Here is a 9,780-nt window from a genome sequence, read left to right on the forward strand (position 1 = left end):
GAAAGAAGTGTTGCAAATTTGAAAACAGACAAAATTCCAATTTTCAAAACAGAACAAAAAAATAGGTTTTACAGACTACTGTTGTTGTTGTTTAGTCGCTAAGTTGTGTCCAGCTAAGTTGTGTCCAGCTGTTTGTGACCTTATGGATTGTAGCCTGCCAGGCTCCTCTGTCCATGGGATTTCCCAGGCAAGAAAACTTGATGTTGGTTCTAGGGGAATTCTCACAGATTATTATATAGATGGCTCCTAAGAGGTAGTCCCCCGGAGAAGGCAATGGCACCCCACTCCAGTGCTCTTGCCTGGAAAATCCCATGGACGGAGGAGCCTGGTGGGCTGCAGTCCATGGGGTCGCTAGGAGTCGGACACGACTGAGCAACTTTACTTTCCCTTTTCACTTTCATGCATTGGAGAAGGAAATGGCAACCCACTCCAGTGTTCTTGCCTGGAGAATCCCAGGGATGGGGGAGCCCGATGGGCTGCCGTCTATGGGGTCGCACAGAGTCGGACACGACTGAAGCGACTTAGCAGCAGCTGCAGCAGCAAGACGTAGTCCCCAGGAGCAGGGATACGTTGATAAGGCTCTGTGACAAACCAGCTCATATTCTATTTTGAACGTATTCCATTTTGTGACATCAGCCTTCTAGGTACCCCTCAGTGAACCAGGCATCTTGTCATTCATGATGGTGTCATTCATATATGGTGTCCTCCCACAATTGATGAGGGCTGGCCTCTGTGGCCAATGGAATATGGATGAGGTGATAATATATGCTTTATAAAGCTAGGTCATAAAAGACATTGAAGCTTCTATCTAGGTCTCAGATTGCTTGCTCTGGTGGAAGCCATTTGCCAGGGTTTGAAGACAGTGAAGCAGCTCTGTGGTGAGACTACATGCAGAAAAACTGAGGACAACATTTAATACCATCTTGCCACTTGTGTAATGAGTCACTTTGGAAGTGAATTTTGTAGCCCCATTCAAGCTTTAAGATGATAACACTCATGGGTAACATCTGATTGCAAATTCATGACAGACTGTGAGCTAAGCCACTCCTAAATTCATGACCCATAGAAAACATGAGAGATAAGAAAAGGTTATATTTTTACACCACTAAACTTGGGGGATGGATTGTTGTAAAGCAGTAAATAACTGATCAAATGAGTTGTTCACCAAGTAGATGAGGTTACTCCTATAGTCAGTGTGTATGTCAGCAAAGAATCTTATAATATCATCTTACACAAGATAGACAAATGTGGGCTGGAAAAAGCACAGAAAGGCATGATTAGATGAACAAAACAGTTGACTGATGAATCAATAGCAAACTGAAGAGAACTTGTGATAGTGATATAAGGTTATGCTGAGCATAATGAAATATACATTCCAGAGTAGCACTATCCCATAGAACTTCTGCGGTGATAAAATGTTCTATATTTGCACTGTTAAGGATGATAGCCTCTAGAAACATGTGGCTAATTACTTGAAATGCGGCTGTTACAACTTGGGAACGGGATTCTTAATTTTATTTAGTTTTAATTAAGGTAACTTTAAATTTGTTTATACAGTGCATAATTTACACAGTGAATAAGTTAAAATTATACAGTTGTTAAAGGCCACTATACTGGACAGTGCAGCTCTCTATGATTTAAGAAGTAAGGTTTGTTAAAATTTAGTGGAAAAATAAATAGAATCTTAAGGACAGAAACTCTAAAGAGAATGTGATACAGAGTTTCTGTCCTTGTCTCTGTACTCAGCTTATTTATCAATGCTGTAGGTGACAACACGAAAGACATGCATGTACCTTTTGTTGATGAACCCAAACTGTAAAGAATTATTAATCTGTAGGTTGATAGCATTTTTCTTAGGCCTGCCACTCCAAGGTCGAGTAAGGAGGGAGTAGAGTAAAGGCAGTGATTGGGCTGAGACATAGGTAGTCTTTAGGTTTAGTTCAAAGGAAAGAGTTCCAAGGTCAGAATAGGGTAGAGAAGACAAGCAATAAATTGGGCATAGTTTGGGAGGCAATGAAGCAGAAAAGCTGAGAAGATAAAACTAGAGATGAGACTGGAGCTGCCAGGAAGCTAGAATGATGAATGAACAGGGGGTTAGGAAAGGGAGGCAGGGGGTAAACTGAAGTGAAGCGAAGAATACGCTCAAATGAAGGCCAGTTCCTGCAGGCTTTTGGCTGCCTTGTTTCTCTTGATTTTCCTTATGGCATTCCCTCTGGGCATGGGCTAGAGCATAATATCAGTTCTAAAGAGAATCAGACTGTTCAAGAGCCTCCTGCTGCTGCTGCTGCTGCTAAGTCGCTTCAGTCGTGTCTGACTCTGTGCGACCCCATAGACGGCAGCCCACCAGGCTCCCCCCGTCCCTGGGATTCTCCAGGCAAGAACACTGGAGTGGGTTGCTATTTCCTTCTCCAATGCACGAAAGTGAAAAGTGAAAGTGAAGTCGCTCAGTCGTGTCTGACTCTTCACGACCCCATGGACTGCAGCCTACAGGCTCCTCCGTCCATGGGTTTTTCCAGACAAGAATATTGGAGTGGGATGCCATTGCCTTCTCCGTTCAAGAGCCTAGAATTAGTCTAAACCAACCAGATGACATTTTACAGATATAAGTGTGAATTTTTACGTCTTGGTTTGAAAAGCAAATTATTCCATAAGAAGAAGGAATGAAAAACCAAACTTTAAAAGGTAATGTTAATCTAGTATTGCAGTGATACCAGAAGGACCAGTAAGATAACCAAATCAAGGACAGTTTTCTTAATTGTACCCACGTAAATACACCTGATGGAGGCTGATTATTTCAGAATATTACATTTAAGCAAATTAAATAGTCTCCAAGCTAGGGAAAGTGAATAATGGTGACTACTTTAGAAATTATGACATTTGGAAAGGTTGAGGGACTGGTGATGTACAGCCTTTTAAGAAGACTCAGGGGGATGGAGTAGCTATCCTTACATATTTTTAATGGGAAGTCATAATAAAGGAGAATCAATGGATATGTTCCAAAAGGTAAAACATATAGCAATTTAAACAATATTCTAATAGTTATCACTGTAAATAATTAGCTGCTTTATAAAGGAAAGTAATCTCTCTAACTGGAAATATTTTAAGTAGAGACTACATGATCATCTGCCCTGAATTTGTACAAAGAACTCATGGATTAGAAGATAGATTGAACTAAAGCAACTCTATATCCTTTTCAATTTGGAGAAACTGCAACTATAGTTCTTTGCCTCTATATGTTGTGGTCTCTGGCTATTCACTCAGAAGACATTGCTATTCTGTTTCCAACTTAGGGACATGTACTATCCTTAAGTCACACCCATGAAACTACATTTTATATAAAGTCACAGAACAAATGCTACACTTGGTTAGAATGCAAAGACATAACCAGCTATTTTTATATGTGGAACAAGTGCCAAGCAATGCAAACATTGCCACCACTCCTTCCCTCTCCCTTTAGCATCCTTCTGATCCTAGGGGATACCACACCAAGTGCACTCTCATCACAATCTGCAAATATCTATTTCCATTTCTTCTGTTTTTTTCTTTGTGGTGTTCAAACATTAAGGAGGGTCTTTAAGGTTAGGATGTGTGTATGTGTCTTGGAGGCGTAGTGTGTTACTTCTGGAAATTTGTGACTATGCTACTTTCCTACCCATAATTTAGGGAACAAATCCAACCAATTATTCCTCTTGTAGAGCTTCCAAGAGGAATCTGTGAGAGTGTACATGACCTACATGATATACATTCTCATCCAAGGAGGATACTGAAAGCACAATGATAGTATTCTTCAGTATTTTTTTCCTTTTCAATAACCATACATACTTGCTGTAACAAGTCAAGTAATACAGAGATGTGTAAAGAAGAAGTTAATAATCACTTCTCCTCCCATCTTACACCACTGAGATAATCAGTGTTAACAGTCTGGGTTTTATATTTCCATGCTTTCATCTTTGCTCATAAAAATATATGCAAACATAATGTATTTTTCTCTATTTTTTAAATGAGAAGGGAAGATTATACTGTACATATCACTCAGCACCTTGCTTTATTTCACTTAATATTTTATATACATCAAAGCTAATAGTTCTAACTTACCATCTCAAGAGCTTCAGGAAAATGCTTAGAGCTTTGACCACATAAAAACTAAAATAAGTCAATGGACCTGGAAAAATGTTTGCAATATATATGACCAACAAATTCTTAAGTTCACTAATAGACAAGAAGCTACTGAGAATTGATAGAGGAAAAAAATCTCCCTTATGGAAAAATGGGAAAAAGTTAGGAATAAGCAATTAACAGAAGAAGAAATATAAGTAACCAATAAATATTCAAAAACTTGCTCAACTTCATAGAAGTCAGCAAAATGCAAATCTAGAGGAAAAACATATTTCATTAAAATTATGAAACTAAAAACATTTATTGTGAAATGAAGGTAACAGTAAAACTATGAAATAGTGGTATATAGAGTAAAGCATTGCCAACATCCACTGGATCATCAAAAAAGCAAGAGAGTTCCAGAAGAGCATCTATTTCAACTTTATTAACTATGCCAAAGACTTTGACTGTGTGGATCACAACAAACTCTGAAAAATTCTGAAGGAGATGGGAATACCAGACCACCTGACCTGCCTCCTGAGAAATCTGTATGCAGGCCAAGAAGCAACAGTTAGAACAGGACATGGAACAACAGTTTGGTTCCACATTGGGAAAGAAGTACATCAAGGCTATATATCGTCACCCAGCTTATTTAACTTATATGCAGAGTACATCATGCGAAATGCCAGGCTGGATGAAGCACAAGCTGGAATCAAGGTTTCCAGGAGAAATATCAATAGCCTCAGATATGCAAATGACACCACCCTTATGGCAGAAAATGAAGAAGAACTAAAGAGCCTCTTGATGAAAGTGAAAGAGGAGAGTGAAAAAGTTGGCTTAAAACTCAACATTGAAAAAAAAAAAAAACCTCAACATTGAGAATACTAAGATCATGGCATCTGGTCCCATTACTTTATGGCAAATAGATGGGAAAACAATGGAAACAGTGAGAGACTTTATTTTAGGTGCTCCAAAATCACTGCAGATGGTGACTGCAGCCATGAAATTAAAAAAGATGCTTGCTCCTTGGAAGAAAAGCTATGACCAACTTAGATAGCATATTAAAAAGCAGAGACATTACTTTGCTGACAATGGTCCGTCTAGTAAAAGCTATGGTTTTTCTGGTAATCATGTTTGGATGTGAGAGTTGGAATATAAAGAAAGCTGAGCACCAAAGAATTGATGCTTTTGAACTGTGGTGTTGGAGAAGACTCTTGAGAGTCTCTTGTACTGCAAGGAGATTCAACCAGTCCATCCTAAAGGAAGTCAATCCTGAATATTCACTGGAAGGACTGATACTGAAGCTGAAACTCCAATACTTTGGCCACCTGATGTGAAGAACTGACTCATTGGAAAAGGCCCTGATGCTGGGAAAGATTGAAGGCAGGAGGAGAAGAGGATGACAAAGGATGAGATGGTTGGATGGCATCACCGACTCGATGGGCATGCGTTTGAGCAAGCTCTGGGGGTTGGTGATGGACAGGGAAGCCCGGTGTGCTGCAGTCCATGGGGTCACGAAAAAGAGTAGGACATTACTGAGTGACTGAACTGAACTGAAGAGTAAAGCATAATAGTTCCATCTTCACCTTTGCAGTCTCACTCTCCATGAGTTAAGAGTATTTATATTTACGACACAATTCAGCATGCTCTTACAAACCTAAGCAAACCCATAACAAAGGATATTCTTTTACATTATTTTTCCTAACTTTTTAAATAATTGACTTAAATATTATTTCAGTTTCTTGTGTACAATGTAGAAATTAGATATTTATATACAATACAAAATGATCACCACAATGTCTAATAACTGTCACCACACAAAGTTATTACAATATTATTGACTATATTTCCTGTGCTGTACATTACATCTCAGAGACTTATTTATTTCATAACTGGAAGTTTGTACTTATTAATCTTTTCCTCTATTTTACCCAACCCCTCAAGGACCATCAGTTTTCCCCTCTATTTCTATGGATCTATGTCTGGTTTATTTTGTTTGTTCATTTGATTTGTTTTTTAGATTCCACATATAAGTGAAACATTATAGTATTTTCTTTTTCTTACTGACTTATTTAACTTAGCACAACACCCTCTAGTCCTATCCATGTTGTATCTAAATGGCACAATGTCATACTTTTTATGGCTAAAAAATATTTCACTATATTATATATGTATACATATGTACACATATATATCAGATATTCTTTATCCTTTCATCTGTTGATTGTCATTTAAGTTGCTTCCATATCTTGACTATTGTAATTAATGCTGAAATGAACATGGGGTGTATATATATATATGTATTTTCTAATTAGCATTTTCATTTTCTTCTGATAATTGTCCAGAAGTGGAATTGCTGGTAGTTATATTTTTAATTTTACAAGGAAACTTCATGCTCTTTTCCATAGCAGTTGCACCAGTTTTCATTCTTACCAAGAGTGCAACATGGATTCCCCCGTTCTTAGAAACACTTGTTAGTCTAGCCTTTTTGATAATAGCCATTCTGACAGGTGTGAGGTAATAGATATCTCATGGTAGTTTTGATTTGTGTTTTCCTGGTGATTTGTGATATTCAGCATCTTTTCATGTACTTGGTGGCCATTTGTATGTCTTCTCTGGAAAAATATAGATCTTCTGCCTATTTTCAATCAGATTTTTTAATATTGAGTTGTATGAGTTCTTTGTATGTTTGGGATATTATCACCTTACCAGATAAATGATTTGCAAATATTTTCTCCCATGCCATAGGTTGCCTTTAAATTTTGTTGATTGTTTACTTTGCCATTCAAAATAGTTTTATATAGCTCCATTTTTAGTTTTATATAGCACCATTTCTTTATTTTTGTTCCCTTGTCTGAGGAGACAGATTCAAAAAATTATTGCTAAGATGGATGTCAGAGTATATTGCCTATGTTGGAGGCTAATTATTTTACAATATTGTAGTGGTTTTGGCCATATATTGACATGAATCAGCCATGGGTGTACATGTGTCTGGTTTCAGATCTTATATTTATCTTTAATCCATTTTTTGGGGTGCTTTATCTTGGCTTGCTTGTTTGTTTAGGGAATAAGAAAGTGGTTCCCCCCCCGAAAAAGTGGTCCATTTTCATTCTTCTGCATGTAGCTGTCCAGTTTTCCTAGCATCATTTATTGAAGAGACTGTATTTTCACCACTGTATATTCATAGCCACTTTATAATAAATTAATTGGCCATGTAAGCATAGTTTTGTTTCTGGGCTCTCTATTCTGTTCCATCGATCATGTATTTGATTTTGTTTTGGTGCCAGTACCATATAGTTTTGATAACTATATCTTTGTAGTAAAGTTTTAAATAAGGGAATGTAAAACCGCCACCTTTGTTCTTCTTCTTAAGATTGCGCTATTTGTCCACGCCCACCCCATGGCTCCATACAAATTTTAAGATTTTCTGTTCTAGTTCTGTAAAAAATGTCACTGGGATTTTGATAGAGATTTCACTGAAACTGTGGATTGCTTTGCATAGTAGAACATTTGAAAAATATATATATATAAATTTATTTTAATTGGAGGTTAATTACTTTACAATATTGCATTGGTTTTTTAAAACAATATTAATTCTCAAAATCCATGAGCACAGAGTATAGAAAGAAAGAAAGAAAGTGAAGTCACTCAGTCGTGTCTGACTCTTTGCAACCCCATGGAATGTAGCCTACCAGGATCCTCCAACAATGGGGTTTTTCCAAGCAAGAGTACTGGAGTGGGTTGTCATTTCCTTCTTCAGGGGATGTTCCTGACCCCAGGGATCGAACCCAGGTCTTCTGCATTGCAGGCAGATGCTTTACTGTCTGAGCCACCAGGGAAGGAGCCCCATACAGGGTGTATATTTCCATTTATTTGTATCATCTTCTATTCCTTTCATCAGTACCTTATAGTTTCCTGAGTACAGGTCTTTCACTTCCTAGATTAAATTTATTTCTAGGTATTTTATTCTTTTTGGTTCAATTGTAAATGGGATTATTTTATTACTTTTTTTCTAATAGTTTGCTATTAGTGTATAGAAATGCAAAAGGTTTCTGTGTATTGACTCTGTAACAACAACTTTACTGAATTTATTTATAGGATCTAATAGTTTTTGGTGGAGTCTTTAGAGTTTTCTTATATTGTATTTGTCTGTACAAGCAGTGACAGTTTTACTTCTTCATTTCTAATTTGGATGGCTTTCTTTTTCTTGTCTGATTACTGTGATTAGGGCATCCTATACAATATTGAATAAAAGTGGCAAAAGTGTGAATCCTTGACTTGTTGCTGATTTTAGAGGAAAAATTTTCAGCTTGTCATGGTTAAGAATTATGTGATCTGTGGATTTTCCATATATGGCCTTTATTATGCTGAGGGATGTTCCCTCTATACGCATTTTGTTGGAAGTTTTTAACATGAATGGATGTTGAATTTTGTCAAATGCTTTTTCTACATCTATTAAGAAAATCATATGATTTTTACACAGTGTTAACATAGTGTATCATGTTCACTGATTTACGAATGTTGAAACATTCATGTATCCCTAACATAAATCCCACTGGTATATGATCCTTTTAATGTATTGTTAAATTTGGTTTGCTAATAATTTGTTGAGAACTTTTGCATTTATGTTCATCAGGGATACTAGCCTGTAATTTTCTTCTTTGTAATGTCTTTATCTGGCTTTTATTTCAGGGTAATCCGAGCCTCATGGAATATGTTTGGAAACATTTATTCCTGTTTAGTTTCTTGGAATAATTGGAGGACAGGTATTACCTCTTTAAATATCTGGTACAATTCACCTGTGATGCCATCTGGCCCTGAACTTTGGCTTTGACCTTTTGATTCAATTGCATTATGAGTAATCCACCTATTCATATGTTCTGCTTCTTCCTGATTCAGTCTTGGAAGATTTTATGATTATAGGGCTTTATCCATTTATTCTTTGTTAATTTGTTGGTGCATAGTTGATTGTAGTTATCTCATGACACTTGGTTTTTCTGTGGTATATGTAGTAACTTCTCCTTTTTCATTTTTTACTTCATTTACTTGGGTTGTTTCTCTTTGTCTCTTAATAAGTCCAACTAAAGGTTTATCAAATTTGCTTATCTTTTTGAAGAAGCAGCCCTAAATTTTCTATTGCTATTTTTTATACACTATTTTATTTACAATATGATCTTTGTCATTTCCTTCCTTCTATGAACTGTGGGCTTTGTTTGTTCTTCTTTTTCTAGTTCCTTTAAATGTAAACTTAGATTGTTTATTTGAGATTTTTCCTGAGGTAGGCCTGTATCACTGTACACTTCCCTCTTAGAACTGCTTTTGCTCTGTCCCATAGCTCTTGGTAGTTTGTCACTATGAACAAAGCTAGTGAAGGTGATGGAATTCCAGTTGAGCTATTTCAAATCCTGAAAGATGATGCTGTTAAAGTGCTGTACTCAATATGCCAGCAAATTTGGAAAACCCAGAAGTGGCCACAGGACTAGAAAAGGTCAGTTTTCATTCCAATCCCAAAGAAAGGCAATGCCAAAAAATGCTCAAACTACCGCACAATTGCACTCATCTCACACGCTAGTAAAGTAATGCTCAAAATTCTCCAACCCAGGCTTCAGCAATATGTGAACCGTGAACTCCCAGATGTTCAAGCTGGTTTTAGAAAAGGCAGAGGAACCAGAGATCAAGTAGCCA

Source organism: Oryx dammah, unplaced genomic scaffold (assembly GCF_014754425.2).
Source record: "Oryx dammah isolate SB20612 unplaced genomic scaffold, SCBI_Odam_1.1 HiC_scaffold_23, whole genome shotgun sequence".
NCBI classification, from domain to species: domain Eukaryota; kingdom Metazoa; phylum Chordata; class Mammalia; order Artiodactyla; family Bovidae; genus Oryx; species Oryx dammah.